Genomic DNA, 19,507 nt, shown 5'->3' on the forward strand with positions numbered 1-19,507 from the left:
ACAGTCCTACACTATCTCCCAGAGTTTGCTCAAACTCATGTTCATTGAGTCGGTGATGCCATCCAACTATCTCGCCCTCTGTCAACCCTTCTCCTCCTGCCTTCAATCTTTCCCATCATTAGGGTCTTTTGCAGCAAGTTGGGTTTTTTCATCAGATGTCCAATGTATCAAGGCTTCAGCTTCAGCATCAGTCCTTCCAAAAAATATTCACGGTTTATTCCCTTTAGGATTGACTAGTCGTATCTCCTTGCTGCCTAAGGGACTCGCAAGAGTCTTTCCCAATGAAACACAGTTCAAAAGCACCAATTCTTCAATGCTCAGCCTTCTTTACGATCCAACTCTTAACATCCATACACGACTACTGGAAAAACTATGAATTTGATTATATGGACCTTTGTCAGAAAAGTGATGTCTCTGCTTTATAAATACACTGTCTAGGTTTATCACAGCTTTTCTTCCAAGGAACAAGCATCTTTTAATTGCATGGCTGAAGTCACTGTCCACAGTGATTTTGGAGCCTAAGAAAATAAAATCTGTTAATATTTATACATTTTCTCCTATCTGTTTGATATAAATTGATGGCACAAGTTGTTATGGTCTTAGTTATCTTAGTTCTTTGAATACTGTGTTTTAAACTAACTTTTTCACTCTTCTCTTTCACCCTCATCAAGAGGTTCTTTAGTTCCTCTTCATGTTCTGTTATTAGTGTTGTATCATCTGCATATCTGAGATTAAGGTCCCCTGGAAAATGGAATGGCTACCCACTCCAGTATTCTTCCCTGGAGAACTCCATGCACAAAGGAGCCTGGAGTGCTACTGTCCATGTGGTCACAAAGAGTCAGATACAACTGAGTGATAAACACTTTTACAAAAGAGAATTTAGTAGTAAATAAATATAAGATGTATTTTAAGGTAGTCCAAGCCTTTCCTAGATATCACAATGCATACAGGCACAACTTTATTTTGACAATTGCTCTATTGAAAAAGCTTAACCTTTGTTAATGTTATGGACAGATTTTTAAAAAATGAATTTATCATGGAACAAAATTTCAGACTAAATTGAATAAAGCAGGGAAAACCACTAGGCCATTAAAGTATGACCTAAATCAAATCCTTTACAATTATTCAGAGGAAGTAACAAATAGATTCAAGGGACTCGATCTGATAGACAGAGTACCTGAAGAATTATAGACAGTAAAACTGTACAATAGGTGGTGATCAAAATCATTCCCAAGAAAAAGAAATTCAAAAGGCAAAATAGTTGTCTGAGGAAGCCTTACAAGCAGCTGAGATAAGAGGAGAAGCTAAAGGTAAAGGGAGAAAAGGAAAGATATCCATCTGAATGTAGAGTTCCAAAGAATAGCAAGGAGAGATAAGAAAGCCTTCTTAAGTGAAAAATGCAAAGAAATAGAGGAAAACAATAGAATGGGAAAGACTAGCGATCTTTTTAAGAAAATTAGAAGGGAATATTTCATGTAAAGATGGACACTATAAAGGACAGAAACAGTACGGACCTAACAGAAGCAGAAGATAAGAAGAGATGGCAAGAGTACACAGAATAATGATACAAAAAAAGATCTTCATGACCCAGATAATCATGATGGTGTGATCACTCACCTAGAGCCAGACATCCTGGAATGCAAAGTCAAGTGGGCCTTAGGAAGCATCACTATGAACGAAGCTAGTGGAGGTGATGGAATTCCAGCTGAGCTATTAGCTTTTAGCTAAATCCTAAAAGATGCTCTTGTTAAAGTGCCAGCAAATGTGGAAAACTCAGCAGTGGCCACAGGACTGGAAAAGGTCAGTTTTCATTCCAATCTCAAAGAAGGGCAATGCTAAAGAATGTTCAAACTATAGCAACATTGCATTCATTTCACATGCTAGTAAAGTAATGCTCAAAATCTTTCCAGCTAGGCTTCAACAGTATGTGGACTGAGAACTTTCAGATATACAAGCGGGATTTAGAAAAGGCAGAGGAACCAGAGATCAAATTGCCAACATCAGTTGGATCATAGAAAAAGCAAGAGTATTACAGAAAAACCATCTACCTCTGCTTCATTGACTATGCTAAAACCTTTTACTGTGTGCATCACAACAAACTGTGGATAATTCTGAAAGAGATGGGACTACCAGACCACTTTACCTGGCTCCTGATAAACCTGCATGCAGGTAAAGAAGCAATAGTTAGAACCGGATGTGAAACAATAGACTGCCAAAATTGGGCAAGGAGGACATCAAAGCTGTATATTATCACCTTACTTATTTAACTTCTATGCAGATTACATCATGAAAAATGCTGGGCTAGATGAAACATAAGCTGGAATCACGATTTCTGGGAGAAACATCAATAATCTCAGATATACAGATGACACCACCCTTATGGCAGAAAGCGAAGAGGAACTAAAGAGCCTCTTGGTGAAAGTGAAAGAGTGAAAAAGTTGGCTTAAAGCTCAACATTCAGAAAACTAAGATCATGGCATCTGGTCCCATCACTTCATGGCAAATAGATGGGGAAACAATGGAAACATTGACAGATTTTATTTTCTTGGGGTCCAAAATCACTGCAGATGGTGACCGCAGCCATAAAATTAAAAGACGTTTGCTCCTTGGAAAAAAGCTCTGACAAACCTAGGCAGCATATTAAAAAGCAGAGACATTATTTTGCTGACAAATGTCCATATACTCTATGCCATGGTCTTTCCAGTAGTCATGTGTGGATGTGAGAGTTGGACCACAAAGGCTTACAGCCAAAGAATTGATGCTTTCCAACTGTTTTGTTGGAGAAGACTCTTGAGAGTCCCTTGAATTACAAGGAAATCACACCAGTTAATCCTACAAGAAATAAACCCTGAATATTTTTTGGAAGGACCGATGCTGAAGCCTCAATACTTTGGCAGCTGATGCGAGTAGCCAACTCATTGGAACAAGAGAGGACAAGATGGTTGGATGGCATCACTGAGTCAATGAACATGAGTTTGAGCAAGCTCCAGGAGATGGTGAAGGACAGTAAAGCCTGGCATGCTGCAGTCCATGAGGTTGCAAAGAGTTGGACACAACTGAGTGACTGAACATCAACAACTTCTTCTTGACATAATGCCAGTGCAGAATCTGTGATCATGGGATACTTTCTAGAAGAGAGTGTTCTAAGACTTTTTTCATAGCTAAATTGGAATATTATTTTTCATTTGTGATTTATGTTGCTGTACATTCAGACTGATGTATCCCTACAAATATAAGTTCCTTATAATTATTCATTGACAGATGCTTGTAAACCTCCTTTGACAATTTCTATGTCAATATGCTAATGTGTTAATGCCATCTTTAAATCTCTCATCCATTTTCAAAGTGTAAGCTTTCCAAATTAATATTATTATAAATATAATAATTTAGGAAGCAATATCTCCTTAGGGCTATAATTACCCAAACATTTTTTGACATTTATATTTTATTGAAGTAGTTTATTTAAAACTGAATTTCCTAGATGACTAAATTGAAAACTGTTATAGCAATGATTATGTTTTATTTATACTTGAATTGGCACTATCTAGCATGGTCATAAAGACTCAACAACTACCTTTGGATACATTAATGGTTATGTGGTAGAAACAATCAGCTATGGATTAGTAATTAAAAGTGCTAACCTAGTTGGTATATATTTAAATAATCTAGATGTGAAAAGTTTGGTATTATAATAAAGATACCCTCAGCCCTCCATTGACTCTTCAGTCCAATGTATTAAAGTCATTTTACACTAGGTATCTGGAACCTATGTGACATTACTAAGATCTGAAATGAAGCCATTTTACTGGAATGTAAGTTAATTTACCATATGCCCACTAGTCATGTCAACAAATTCAATTGAAACTTTTTTTTTAATCTGAAGAAATCTCCTTCCATCTACCACTTGCAAAAAAAAATTACCTGTATTAACATAGTAAAATAAACAATGATCATGTGAGAGTTAAAATGAATTATTGGAACTAAAGAAATATATTGACATTTTACTCTATCCTGAGGAAATAGCCAATCACTTGAAAAAGGAAAACTCTGAGATAAAAATTCAGTATTCCTTGTAAAAACAGTTTTTTAGCAATTTATTTTTAAAGTAGTTTCAAATGACCAAAGGGAAGAAAACTATTTTATATAATCATGGAAATTAATAAATGTATAATTAAAGTTAATATGATAACACATAGTTAATGTTATTCTCTATACTATACATAAACAAAATATAATAAATACAATTAATAAAAGAAGTTAGGCTTTTTCTGGTTTTATGTATCATAAAATACATCATCGGGCATGTAGTTGTCACTTCTAAATTGAAAGTTTGTTTAATATCATTGACTGATTAAAATTGGGACAATTCATAGAAACAGGTGTAAACTGGGCTCCCAAAATCACACACAAAAGCAATACTAGAAAGTTTCCTCAATATGAGGAGACCAAATTTCTCCTAATACTTATAGAAACAGACTCTGTCTTGTTTACAAGTTTTACCCTCAACCTAGGTATCTTGAAAATATACCTGGATGTCATTCTTAAGCCACTACCTATTATTTAATTTTTTTAAGACTTGAAATTAGGCAAGAGTCTGTATAGCAATTATTTTATTGTGCAATTTACTTTTCATTTTGAACATTTCATGATCTTTAAGGGATAGTCTGTGCTGTGTCAGACACAGGGCTAAATGTAGTTACAGATCAATAACCTCAAAGAAGGTCACCACTAATTGGGAATAAAATATATAAACTTCATTATGGAAAAATCTGCTGAATGTTATACAATACCCACTTCCTGTTTTATCACTATCACAAACAACTCTTCACATCCACTTCATCAAGTTCTATGGTGCCTTATTACTTATTTACAAACTTAGTCAAATAAACATTGATATAATTCATTTGTCTTCCTTCCAAGACTCACTATGGCCCTTTATTTTGTCCCTACTTAAAATAGGGACAAGTTTGTCTTGTTTACAAGTGTAGCCCACACTTAGTTACACAGTGTCTGCCATAACAGCAAGAATTTCATCATCTTCATGGAAATAATTTAATTTATATCTTCTTTCTCATTCCACAGTCTCACATCTAAATTTCCACTTCCTTAAACAGTATAACTCCATTCAGCATCTCACGTCCTTTGATGATTGTTTTCATATCTTTCACTTTCTCATAAGTTACAAATCCGTCAGCACTGGACATATTATTGTGTTCTTCTGGACTTATACCATTATTGATTTATCTATATATGTGCTCAGTCACATCCAACTCTTTGTGACCCCATGGACTGTATACCCCATCAGGTGCCTCTGTCCATGGAATTTTCCTGGCAAGAATACTAGAATGGGTTGTCATTTCCTACTCCAGGAGATGTTCCGAAGAAATCAGAAAAAAGTCTTACCATTGTTCATATGTATATATATATTCTTTCCTTCTGGTTGTTTTCAAGAGTTTCTCTTTATCTTGTTGTTCTGTTGCCAAGTCATCTCCGACTCTTCACATCCCCATGAACTGCAGCACACTAGGCTTCCCTGTCTCTTACAATTTCCCGGAGTTTACGCAATTTTATGTCCATTGAATTGCTGATACCATCAAACCATCTCATCCTCTGTCACCTGCTACTCCTCTTGCCCTCAATCTTTCCCAGCACCAGTCTTTTCCAATGAGTTGGCTCTTCACATCAGGTGGGCAAAATATTGAAGCTTCAGCATCAGTCCTTCCAAAAAGTGTGCAGGGTTGATTCCCTTAGTTTTCAGAAATTTGATTGATTAACTTTCTTTAATGTGCCTGCTGATTATATTTATGCTGTTTGTCTTGTCTGAGCTATGAAATCTAAATGTAATTTTCATATAATTTTAAAGATTTTAGCATTTTTCTTTAATTATTTTTCTGTCCCAGTTACTTTAATGTTTGATATTGTTCCACCCAGGGCCCTGAAACTTGGCTTATTCTTCTTCAATCTTTGTTCCTCTGTTCTTCAGATTAATAATTTCCACATATCTGCTCTAAATTTATTGACTTTTTATACTGTCCCCTGCAATCTGCTAAAACACTCAGTTTTCTTAAATTTTTGTTAGTTCTAGAATTTCTTTTACTTATTACTATCTCCACTTACATGATAAGATTGGCAATTATGATAAATTTGGACCACTTTTTAGTTTAACTATTCAAAGATATTTATAATAGATGCTTTAAATTTGTATTTGCTTAGTCTAACCTTTGTGCCATTTCAGGTTTGTGTTCTGCTAACTGGTTTTTCATGATTATTTGTAAAAAGTCATTTCATACACGTATATAATTACATAGCTTTATATTTATAATGATGTCTTTGTATGGTCATTGATTTGGGAGTGAACAACAGCTTTACTGCGATAAACTTAACATATCATATAATTCAACCATTTATTTAAATAACACAATGCTTCTTACTATATTCACAGACTTGTGCCGTCACTGTACTCAATTTAAGAACATTTTCATCACCCCTAAAAGAAACCATATACCCTTTTGCAGTCAAGCTCCTCATTTTCCTCCACTAATTTACTCTTATCCTCTACAGATTTGCTTATTCTAGGCACTTAATATCGGAGAAGGCAATGGCACCCCACTCCAGTACTCTTGCCTGGAAAATACCATGGATGGAGGAGCCTGGTGGGCTGCAGTCCATGGGGTCGCTAAGAGTGGGACACGACTGAGCGACTTCTCTTTCACTTTTCACTTTCATGCATTGGAGAAGGAAATGGCAACCCACTCCAGTGTTCTTGCCTGGAGGATCCCAGGGACGGGGGAGCCTGGTGGGCTGCCGTCTCTGGGGTCACACAGAGTCGGACACAACTGAAGCCACTTAGCAGCAGCAGCAGCAGACACTTAATATAAAGGAAATCATATGATATGTGGTCTTTCACAACCATTTTTTTTCACTTGGCACGATGTGTTCAGCGTCCATCCATGTTGTAGCATGTGTCAGCACTGTATGTTTTGTAGTACTTAAAACAGGAAACATTATTAATATTAATTTTATCAAATAAAGTCATTTAAAATGCCCCAAAGTCTTTGTCATGTACTTCTTAATTTTGTAGAGACATTTTAACATACACGAAAAAGGGAGAAGATAACCAACAAGATCCTACTGTATAGCACAGGGAACTCTGCTCAATGTTATGTGGCAGTCTGGATTGCAGGGGAGTTTGGGGAGAATGGATGGATGTATATGTATGGCTGAGGCCCTTGCTCTCCATCTGAAACTGTCACAAAGTTATTAATTGACTATACTCCAATATAAAATAAAAATAAAAAGTAAATTAAAAAAAAAAGGAAAAACATAAACTCTAATGAAGGATTGTGATATGTTGATTAAATTTAGCCACAGGAAAACAGCATTTCTTTCTTACTGTGGGTCATTAAAAAAATTTCATTGACTTACTTTTGTCCCCTACCTTCAGCAGACAGGGTATATATACCTCAACAAAAGCAATATTGTGCTTCCTTAATAGAAACTTAGGTGACATGGGAAAATCCCATGGCTGTTCAAAAGTGTGGGGATCCCATCTCACCTGTAAAAGAAAAGTTGGACCAGATGATTTACCTATTACTCCACTGCTTCACTTTTTTTTTTTTTTTTCTTAAATTCCAGGCAGTGAACTAAGCTGGGACTGCAAAAATGAAATTCAAAGATGATGTGCTATAGAGAAGTCATGGGTTATGTGGGTAAAAAATTATTAGTTTCACCATATTATGGGGTCAGGCTTCCCAAAACAGGTGATACCTAGGAAGCATATGCCAGCCAGGGTAAGACTTCTCAAAGCTGAATTGGAGCCCAGGCAGCTGCACGTAAGTTCTATGCGAAGGAGGGAGGATTGTACCTATGAGGATTGTACCAGCCTATGCAGCTGGGCTTTTCAGCAGAGAAGCAACACTGAGCCTCATCAGGTCAGCCCCACCCAGACTGAGCCAGGCAAATTCAAGGTAGGGACTCCAGCAAAGGTCTGAAGAGAAATGTGCAGCCTTACAGCCTGAAAGGAGGGGCCGAATTCCAGGCAGTTTTGAAGCAGAAACACTAGGAAAGGGCACCCACCACCTATGTGAGCTCCATCAAAGATCTGACTTCTTTTTCAGAGCTGCACCCCCCTTTCCTTCCATCATTGTGCCATCACTCCTCCTTTTTCTGACCTTCTTAGAGTTCCGAGTGATATCAGGCCTGGACATCCGCCCTCAGTGGTGTTGTGGTGCTTTCCTTAGGGACAACTGAGTCAGTCAACCATACAAGTCCTCAGGCAGCCTGAGATCCCCAGTGATCTAGTGAGTTGAGGCCAGATTTGCACAGGTGCATTGGCCCCAGTCTCCTGATTTTTTTTTTTTTTTAAGGAACAAATTAATATGCCTTTGCACTTTCTTCTTGGGTTTATGGTCATTTGCATTGTTTCCACTTCATGACTATTATGAATGTAATGATCGTCCATGTGTAAGTTTATATGAACATGTTCTTTTTTTAAATTAATTAATTTGTTTTAATTGGAGGCTAATTACTTTACAATATTATGGTGGGTTTTGCCATACATTGACACGAATCAGCCACGGGTGTACATGTGTCCATCTGTTCGGAAACTCCCTCCCACCTCCCTCCCCATCCCATCCCCCTGGGTTGTCCCAGTGCACCGGCTTTGAGTGCCCCGTTTCATGCATAGAACTTGGACTGGTGATCTGTTTCATATATGGTGATATACATGTTTCAATGCTATTCTTTCAAATCATCCCACCCTCGCCTTGTTCCACAGAGTCCAAAAGTCTGTTCGTTATGTCTGTGTCTCTTTTGCTGTCTCATATATAGGGCCGTCATTACCATCTTTCTAAATTCCATATATATATATATATATATATATATGTTAATATATTTTATTGGTGTTTTTCTTTCTGACTTACTGCACTCGGTATAATAGACTCCAGTTTCATCCACCTCATTAGAACTCATTCAAATGTGTTTTTTTTTTTTTTAATTGCTGAGTAGTAGTCCATTGTGCATTGTACCACAACTTTCTTATCCATTTGTCTGCTGATGGACATCTAGGTTGCTTCAATATCCTAGCTATTGTAAACAGTGCTGCAATGAACATTGAAGTACACATGTCTCTTTCAATTCTGGTTTCCTCAGTGTGTATGCCCAGCAGTGGGATTGCTGGGTTGTATGGCAGTTCTATTTTCTGTTTTTAAACACTGTCTAACACCATACACAAAAATAAACCCCAAATGGATTAAAGACCTAAATGTAAGACCAAAAACTATAAAACTCCTAGAGGAAAACATAGGCAAAACACTCTCTGACATAAATTTCAGCAAGATCATCTATGAATATGTTCTTATTTCTCATGGGTAAACACCTAGGAATGGTATTGCTAAATTATATAGTAACTCTCCTTTTTTGTTCATTTGTGTTATGAAGAATTGCCAGGCTGTTTTTCGGAGATACTGTGTTATTCTGCGTTCCTAACAGCAATTTATGAAAGTTTTAATTTCTCCATCTCTTCACTTGCTGTCTTACTTTTTGATCATAGCCATCTTATTGGGGGTGAAGTTGTATCTCATTATAGCTTTGATTTGCATTTCCCTGATAGCTAAAGATGTTGAGGATCTTCTCATATGCATATTGGCCATTTGTATTTTTCTGAATATCTATTCAGAATGTCTGCTTCTGTTTAACTGAGTGTTTTGCCTTTTCATTAAGTTGCGAGAGTTCTTTATATATTCTGGATAGAAGTTTCCCATCAGAAATATGAATTTTAGTATATTCTTCCATTCAGTGGATTGTCTTTGCACTTCCTTGATGGGATGTCATGAGGCATAGAGATGTTTATTTATTTATTTTTTAATCCAATAGATCTATTTTTTTTTTCTCTTTATTCTTGTGCTTCTGGTGTCATATCTAAGAAACCATTGCTTACTACAAGGTCATGAATGCTTAACCTGTTTTCTCTCAAGTGTTATGTATTTTTTAACATAAATTTATATCTTTGATGCATTTTGAATTGATTTTTGTATTTGATGTGAGGTAGGAGTCTAACTTTGTTCTTTCATGTGTAATTATCCAGTTGTCTCACCACTATTTGTGGAAAAGACAATCCTTACCTCACCAAATCATCTTGGCACATTTGTTGGTGATAGTTTTTGTTTTGTTGTTGTTTATTTGTTGTTCTGTTGATAAGTCATGTCCAACTCTTTGTAACCCCATGTAAGCATGCCAGGCTTCCCTGTCCTTCACTATCTCCTGGATTTTGCTCCAATTCATGTCCATTGAGCCAGTGATACCATCTAACCATCTCATCCTCTATTACCCCCTCCTCCTCTTGCCCTCAATCTTTCCCAGCATACAGTATTTTACAATGAGTCAGCTCTTTGCATCAGGTGGCCAAAGTATTGGAGTTTCAGCTTCAGCATCAGTACTTCCAATAAATATCCAGGGTTGATTTCCTTTAAGATTTACTGGTTTGATCACCTTGCAGTCCAAGGGACTCTCAAGAGTCTTCTCCAGCAGCACCACAGTTCAAAAGCATCAGTTCTTCAGCACTCACCCATCTTTATGGTCCAACTCTCACATCCATACATGACTATTGGAAAAACCATAGCTTTGACTGGACAGGCCTTTGTCAGCAAAGTGATATCTTTGTTTTTTAATATACTGTCTAGGTTTGTCATAGCTTTTCTTCCAAGGAAACTCATCTTTTAATTTCATTAAATATTAGACATTTAGGATACTACACTGTAAAAATACAAAATTTCTTATTGAAATTTTTAATTTTAGCTGGAAGTTTAGTTACTCCTGGGTTCCCTTAAATTAATCTGGACTTATTTTACACTTTGTCATTGTAGACTCAAGGAAGGCTCAAGGTGTTCCCAAGCCTCAATAAGTTAGTGATATTCAAATTCCATGTTTCATCTTCCCTAAGGATTTTTTTTCAGACTTGGATTTGGACTTTCTTAGGATATCATTTGGCACCCCCACTCCAGTACTCTTGCCTAGAAAATCCCGTGGACAGAGGAGCCTGGTAGGCTGCCGTCTATGGCATCGCACAGAGTCGGACACAACTGAAGTGACTTAGCAGCAGCAGCAGCAGTCTCATGTTCTTCACATGTATCCCAGCCCTTGTGCCCTGGCAGGTGTCTCACCTTGACCTGTTTTGCTCCCTCTGCATAGGACAGACCTTTCTGATGCTTCCCTGTGTGGACAGTCTCCAGCCACTTCACTCTAGTCACTGTCTCCTTAGCTTTGTAGGATTGTGTGCACTCTTTTGGGAACTCAACGCTAAGCTGTGGTTCTTGGGAAATTGTCAATAGATGTGAAGGTGGGACTTTACAGAGCTAAACTTTTGAGTTTCCCTTTATGTAAGGATCACAGCTATGTGCTTTCTGTTGCACATTGCCTAAAAACAGCTGTCTTCTCTTATCATTACAGTGGAATGGCTAGTCTGGGCACCAATCACTCCATTAAGGCTATCTGATATAGATTAAAAAAAAAAAAACACTACAATGAGAACATATTTCTTTCATTTCTCTGAATGTTCAGGATCACAAAGTAATATCACTTATCCTGAGTATTCATTCTATGCATCTTTTGTTATAATAAAATCTTCCACCATACGTTTAGTATCTTAGAAATTTTTTGATAATTTTGTATTGAAAAGAGAGCTTTGTACATTTTGTAAGATTCTAAGAGAGAGTTATAATTCTGAAGTGGCCTTAAAAATTACAGCATATCTCTTTCAACAGCAAAAAGATCTAAGGTAAACTGAAAAATGCCTGATATAAATTAGCTGAATTATATGAATGCAGTTCAAATTACTACAAATAACTTACTAAAGAGTGCAAATAATACTGTTACAAGAATCATAACGAGGGAGAAATTATTCTAAAGAAGTAGAGTGCTCAGCTGGAGGAGATAATTAGGTAATGAATGGTTAATTGGTAGAGTATGAAGTTGGTGTGTAGGTATATTAAAGTAGATTAAAAAGTCTCAAGAGAGTCAAAGCAAAGGAGAAAGCAATCTAGCATATTAACCAGTATCCACCCCCCACAATTCTTAGACATATTTAAGAGCATAATCTTTCAGGGAGAAAATGGATACAATTCATTTATTCACTAAATGGAGAAAACCATGAAAATTATTTGGAAGCATTACATTATGAAAATAATGTCATTGAGAAATTAATTAAATAGATATATAATTTGACTTGACTCTCATATCTTTAATAAAGAACACTAAATCTTTTAAAGTAAAGACTAGCACCCTGAGGTTAAAAAGTTAGCACTGAAAAGAATTACTCAACACACGCAAGCAGAAGATTCCCATAAATTAAACAAACATCTACACACTAGGCCACAACCATCATTCCCAAATGCTGGACTGTGATAGAAACAGTCTGCTGCTGCTGCTGCTGCTGCTGCTAAGTCGCTTCAGTCCTGTCCAACTCTGTGAGACCCCATAAACGTCAGCCCACCAGGCTCCCCTGTCCCTGGGATTCTCCAGGCAAGAACACTGGAGTGGGTTGCCATTTCCTTCTCCAATGCATGAAAGTGAAAAGTCAAAGTGAAGTTGTTCAGTCGTGTCTGACTCTTCTCGACCCCATGGACTGCAGCCTACCAGGCTCCTCCACCCATGGGATTTCCCAGGCCAATAGCATAGAAACATGTTCTCTTCTAGTCATTCCTTTTTGTAGCATTTTCTTATCTATGACACATAATAAATGGTCAAGTCATTCAAAATTCTCTTTGCTAAGGAATGATTTCCTTATATCTCACCGACTCTAATTTCTCTGAACTCTGAAGTGCTAGCACTCCTGATCAGATCTCCAGGACTTGTGTACAAAATAAGACAGCCTATCTGTAGGGTTGTCAGAAAAATACAGGCAGCCCAGTGTAGGGAAAGAGCAAATTAGCCAAGACAGTAATGGTCAGGCTCTCTCGCCACACGTCTTCTCGCTCTCGCCCCATGTTTTGTAAATACATGGTTATGTAACAGCTGAGCTCACTTATAGCTCTGCATATGCCTGTCACAGGTACTCACTTGACCATGGGCTGCTTTTGTTCTGTAAGGATCTATAAGCTCCACCTGGAAAGCCCTTTGAGGCTGTGTCATGTTGGGGTGTGTTGTGTTATGTCATGTCATGTCATGTCACGTCATGTCATGTCAAGTCTGCTGCTACAGCTCCTGTGCAAGCCAGGTGAGAACAAACGTGTCTGCAGTTCCTATGGCTCCTTGCAGTTTTCTTCCAGCCTCTTAGGTCATGCCTTGCCTACCATTGGTTCAGTGAGCCGTGCACACAGTGAGATACAGCAAGAGACCCAGTTAAACTGTATTTCAGATAAACAACTTTTGGGGGAAGTGTATAAACATGCTAAATATCACATGGGACACACTTCCACTATAAATTATTCATTGTTTAGCAGAAGTTCCAATTTCACTTAATGTCCTATACTTTTATTTATTAAATCTGGCAGATCTACCTATTCAGGAAACATGTGACAGCTTGGTCAGCAGTGACAACTGGAAGTTGTGAATGCAGCTTTAGAGTCAGAGAGACTTAGGTTCTTATATAAGAACTGCTTTCAAGTGACTTTTGTTGGGTGTAATTATTTTTTTCAAATGTAACAGGCAAATTTGGCCTTGGAATATGAAATAAAGCGGGGCAAAGGTTAATAGAGTTTTGTCAACAGAACGCACTGGTCATAGCAAACACCCTCTTTCGACAACACAAGAGAAGACTCTACACATGGACATCACCAGATGGTCAACACCGAAATCAGATTGATTATATTCTTTGCAGCCAAAGATGGAAAAGCTCTATACAGTCAGCAAAAACAAGACTGGGAGCTGACTGTGGCTCAGATCATGAACTCCTTATTGCCAAATTCAGACTTCAATTGAAGAAAGTAGGGAAAATCACTAGACCATTCAGGTGTGACCTAAATAAAATTCTTTATGATTATTACAGTGAAAGTGAGAAATAGATTTAAGGCACTAGATCTGATAGATAGAGTGCCTGATGAACTATGGACTGAGGTTCATGACATTTTACAGAAGACAGGGATCAAGACCATCCCCATGGAAAAGAAATGCAAAAAAGCAAAATGGCTATCTGGGGAGACCTTACAAATAGCTGTGAAAAGAAGAGAAGCAAAAAGCAAAGCAGGAAAGGAAAGATATAAGAATCTGAATGCAGAGTCCAAAGAATAGCAAGGAGAGGTAAGAAAGCCTTCCTCAGCAATCAATGCAAAAAAATAGAGGAAAACAACAGAATGGGAAAGACTAGAGATGTGTTCAAGAAAATTGGTGATACCGAGGGAACATTTCATGCAAAGATGGGTTCGATAAAGGATAGAAATGGTATGGACCTAACAGAACCAGATATATTAAGAAGAGGTGGCAAGAATACATAGAAGAAATGTACAAAAAAGATCTTCATGACCAAGATAATCACGGTGGTGTGGTCACTCACCTAGAGCCAGATATCCTGGAATGTGAAGTCAAGTGGGCCTTAGAAAACATCACTAAAAACAAAGTGAGTGCAGGTGATGGAATTCCAGTTGAGCTAATTCAAATCCTGAAATATGATGCCGTGAAAGTTCTGCACTCAATATGCCAGCAAATTTGGAAAACTCAGCAGTGGCCACAGGACTGGAAAAGGTCAGTTTTCATTCCAATCCCAAAGAAAGGCAATGCCAAAAAAATGCTCAAACTACCGCACAATTGCACTCATCTCACACGTTAGTAAAGTAATGCTCAAAATTCTCCAAGCCAGGCTTCAGCAAGATGTGAACCGTGAAATTCCAGATGGTCAAGCTGGTTTTAGAAAAGGCAGAGGAACTAGAGATCAAATTGCCAACATCCGCTGGATCATCGAAAAAGCAAGAGAGTTCCAGAGAAACACCTATTTCTGCCTTATTGACTATGCCAAAGCCTTTGACTGTGTGGATCACAATAAACTGTGGAAAATTCTTCAAGAGATGGGAAAACCAGACCACCTGACCTGACTCTTGAGAAACCTGTATGCAGGTCAGGAAGCAACAGTTAGAACTGGACATGGAACAACAGACTGGTTCCAAATAGGAAAAGGAGTATGTCAAGGCTGTATATTGTTACCCTGCTTATGTAACTTATATGCAGAGTACATCATGAGAAACACTGGGCTGGAAGAATCACGAGCTGGAATCAAGATTGCCAGGAGAAATATCTATAACCTCAGATGGCAGAAAGTGAAGAGGAACTAAAAAGCCTCTTGGTGAAAGTGAAAGAGGAGACTGAAAAAGTTGGCTTAAAGCTCAACATTCAGAAAACGAAGATCATGGCATCTGGTCCCATCACTTCATGGGAAATAGATGGGGAAACAGTGGAAACAGTGTCAGACTCTATTTTTTTGGGCTCCAAAATCACTGCAGATGGTGACTGCAGCCATGAAATTAAAAGACACTTACTCCTTGGAAGGAAAGTTATGAACAACCTAGATAGCATAGTTAAAAGCAGAGGCATCATTTTACCAACAAAGGTCCATCTAGTCAAGGGTATGGTTTTTCCAGTGGTCAGGTATGGATGTGAGAGTTGGACTTTGATGAAAGCTGAGCGCTGAAGAATTGATGCTTTTGAACTGTGGTGTAGGAGAAGACTCTTGAGAGTCCCTTGGACTGAAGGGAGATCCAACCAGTCCATTCTAAAGGAGATCAGCCCTGGGTGTTCTTTGGAAGGAATGATGCTAAAGCTTAAGTTCCAATACTTTGGCCACTTCATGCGAAGAGTTGACTTATTGGAAAAGACTCTGATGCTGGGAGGGAATGGGGGCAGGAGGAGAAGGGGACGACAGAGGATGAGATGGCTAGATGGCATCACCGACTCGATGGACGTGAGTCTGAGTGAACTCTGGGAGTTGGTGATGGACAGGGAGGCCTGGCGTGCTCGATTCATGGGGTCGCAAAGAGTTGGACATGACTGAGCGACTGAACTGAACTGAACTGAAGGTATGTTTAATATTCTTGCTTCAAAGGATTCAAATAATTTTTAAAAAAATAGCATGCCAACAATGCTAAGTTCTTACATATAGTAAGCCCTCAGTAAATATAAGCTATTTATAAAATACTACAATAGCTAATATGTAAGTATTATTCATAAAAAGTTAGAAAATATATACTTATTTCTCTTTCTAAAGACCAAAGATCATTTCCTCAAATATTACTTTTCTATTAAGATATTTGGAAATTCCCTTTTACCATCACAATATTTCATTTAAGACTTCTCACAATCATAATCCCTACAAACAGTTTGAGCCATTAAAGATCAAATAATCCTCTCAAAACTGAAGATCAGTGAACTAGGTTCATTTTTTTCCCTCTCTTTTCTTCATGTGAATTTACTGAATTGTTTCTATAAGTCTGTGTGTAACCTATACATTTAAACCAATTGTTATTAAACATAGATCATGAATCTATTAAAATATTGGTTTATCTCAATCTGGCATATGTATAAAATGTAAAACTATATATAGTGTACAGTGAAGTATGTATATTAATATTTTATTTACCCCTCTAAAACAAAAGGATGGAAAATCAAAAATAGTTTGCAATCAATTAACAACATCTGCTTCAATTCCCTATTTCCACAAGACCCAGTTGCCAGCACCAGAATCTTGCTCTCATTCATGATTCCTCCTACTCCCTCATCCTCTGTTTCTATGACTCTCTTAATAGACTTTACCAAATATACATATCTGAAGTTTATCAATGTTTCTCCCACCCCCCCCCACTAAAATAACTTTGTTGCATCATTCTTATTTTCACGTGACTTGTGTGCACATATTATGACTCTACCAATTCTCCACATGGAAGCCAGAATGATTTGTTCAACTGCCCTGCCTAACACTGTTTTGTGTCTCTTCAATACTCCCAAGATAAATTAGCATTCTACATCATGACTTATAAAGCCCTCATAATCTTTTATTTGCCTTTCTCTGCAGAATTATTTCTTAATCTCTTGCCACATACTCTTTCCTCTAACTACTCTTGCTTTTTAAAAATTTGTCCAAAATACTGCATTTATGCCAAGATGTTATAGTCGTGTCCAACTCTTTGCAACCCTATGGACCATAGACCATCAGGCTTCTCTGTCCTTAGGATTCTCCAGGCAAGAATACTGGAGTGGTTTGCCATGCCATCCTCCAAGGGATCTTCCCAACCCAGGGATTGAACCTGTGTCTCTTACATCTCCTGCATTGGCTGGTGGGTTCTTTACCATCAGCACCCACCTGGGAAGCCCCCAAAATACTACAACTCTTATCTATAAAAGTTAAATGAAATATTGGATTGGCCAAATGTTTGGTAAGTTGTTTTTCCATACATCTTATGGAAAACCCTGACCAAACATTTTGCTCAATCCATTAGAAGTAACAGATTGTAAACGATTGAAACCAATTTCAAGTCAGTAATAGACAAGTTTGTAAATTATCCTGTATGTATACTACTTCCTTCAACATTTAGACATTTTAAAGTTGTTTTACAATGATGTAGTCAGGAATCTGAGCTTCCCTGGTGACTCAGAATATGTCTACAAATGGAGGAGATGTGGGTTCCATCCCTGGGTTGAAAAGATCTGGATGAGGAAATGGCATTCTTGCCTGGGAAACCCCATATACAGAGGAGCCTGGTGATCTATGAGTCAGTCAGATATAACTTAGGGCTAAAAACAACAAGTCAAGAATTAGCTTTACTCAACAAAAAGCCTGACTTGAACACTTGGCTCATGGGAAGTTACCTATAAGACCTTTGAATGTCGTAATGAGAGTGCCTAATAAGGGTGTCTTTCTTTATAGTGGAACCCTGGGCTACATCACATAGTCTTACAGTGTGATTTATGGTGAGGGCTTTGGGTCATGCAGTATTTGTTCACTCTCTCGAAGGTCTGGAAACTGAGGTCAGCAGCACAAGGGAACAACCATGTTTGGTCTCCACAATCACTGCAGATGGTGACTGCAGCCATAAAGTTAAAAGACACTTGCTCCTTGGAAGAAAAGCTATGACCAACCTAGACAGCATATTAAAAAGCAGAGACATTACTTTGCCAACAAAGGTCCGTCTAGTCAAAGCTATGGTTTTTCCAGTAGTCATGTATGGATGTTAGAGTTGGACTATAAAGAAAGCTGAGCACTGAAGAATTGATGCTTTTGAACTGTGGTGTTTGAGAAGACTCTTGAGAGTCCCTTGGACTGCAAGGAGATCCAACCAGTCCATCCTAAAGGAAATCAGTCCTGAATATTCATTGGAAGGACTGATGCTGAAGCTGAAACTCCAGTACTTTGGCCACCTGAGGCAAAGAACTGATTCGTTGGAAAAGACTATGATTCTGGGAAGGACTATAGGCGGGAGGAGAAAGGGCTGACAGAGGATGAGATGATTGGATGGCATCACCGATTCAATGGACATGAGTTTGAGTAGGCTCTGGGAGTTGGTGATGGAGAGGGAAGCCTGATGTGCTGCAGTCCATGGGGTCGCAAAGAGTCGGACATGACTGAGGGACTGAACTGAAGTTAACTGAACTGAATAGACTTGATTTTTCTCTTCTTGTCTGAATATTGTTATTTAGTCACTAGGTCATGTCCAACTCTTTTGTGACCCCCAGGACTGAAGCCCACCAGGCTCCTCAGTCCACGGGATTTCCCAGGCAAGTATACTGGAGTGGGTTGCCATGCCCTCCTCCAGGGGATCTTCCCAACCCAGGGATGGAACTCACATCACCTGCATTGGCAGGTAGATTCTCTACCACTGAGCCACCAGGAAAGACCTCTTGTCTGAATATAAAGTTCATATTTGTCAAAATGTAAGATATTTATATTAATGCTTAACAAAAAATTATTTTATATTTATTGTTTTTATTTTTTAAAAAATAATTATAACATTATAACTTTTATTTATTATATTTAGAAAAAGCAATTATTATTTTAAGATCATAGCATGAACTATCTATTTCATATACACAAAACACATTAATATTAATAATTCATATGAAAATGAAATTTTAATTCTAACTATATTATTCAAGCCTATAGAAAGATATGTGAACTGTTATAAAGTTTGGGATAATGAAAGGTTAAAACATAAAAATGTTTCATTTTTTACATGTTTATGTAAAATTGGCCTTTGGCATAGGCATAGGATATAGAAAAATGAATGCAGCATTAAGCTAGTTTAGATAGAATTCAATCACCGCCCAGTATTGACATCCTATAGCTAATTTAAACTAGCACATTTACACATTTCTGGCTCTAGACTTCAAAAGTTGACGTGTGAAGACTCTAATTGCATTCTGGCAATTATTCACAAGAAGTTTAAGCAAGAGAGCTTTGAAATCTTTCTGGAATGCTGTTTATATATTAACTAGTTCAACATGTAATGTGATTAAACCAGTGAGTCTACAAATCAGTCTCAAGGGAAGAACATTCTTTGAACATCTGTGAAATTATTTTTCAATCATTTTAAAT

Source organism: Bubalus kerabau, chromosome 5 (assembly GCF_029407905.1).
Source record: "Bubalus kerabau isolate K-KA32 ecotype Philippines breed swamp buffalo chromosome 5, PCC_UOA_SB_1v2, whole genome shotgun sequence".
In the NCBI taxonomy this organism is placed as follows: domain Eukaryota; kingdom Metazoa; phylum Chordata; class Mammalia; order Artiodactyla; family Bovidae; genus Bubalus; species Bubalus kerabau.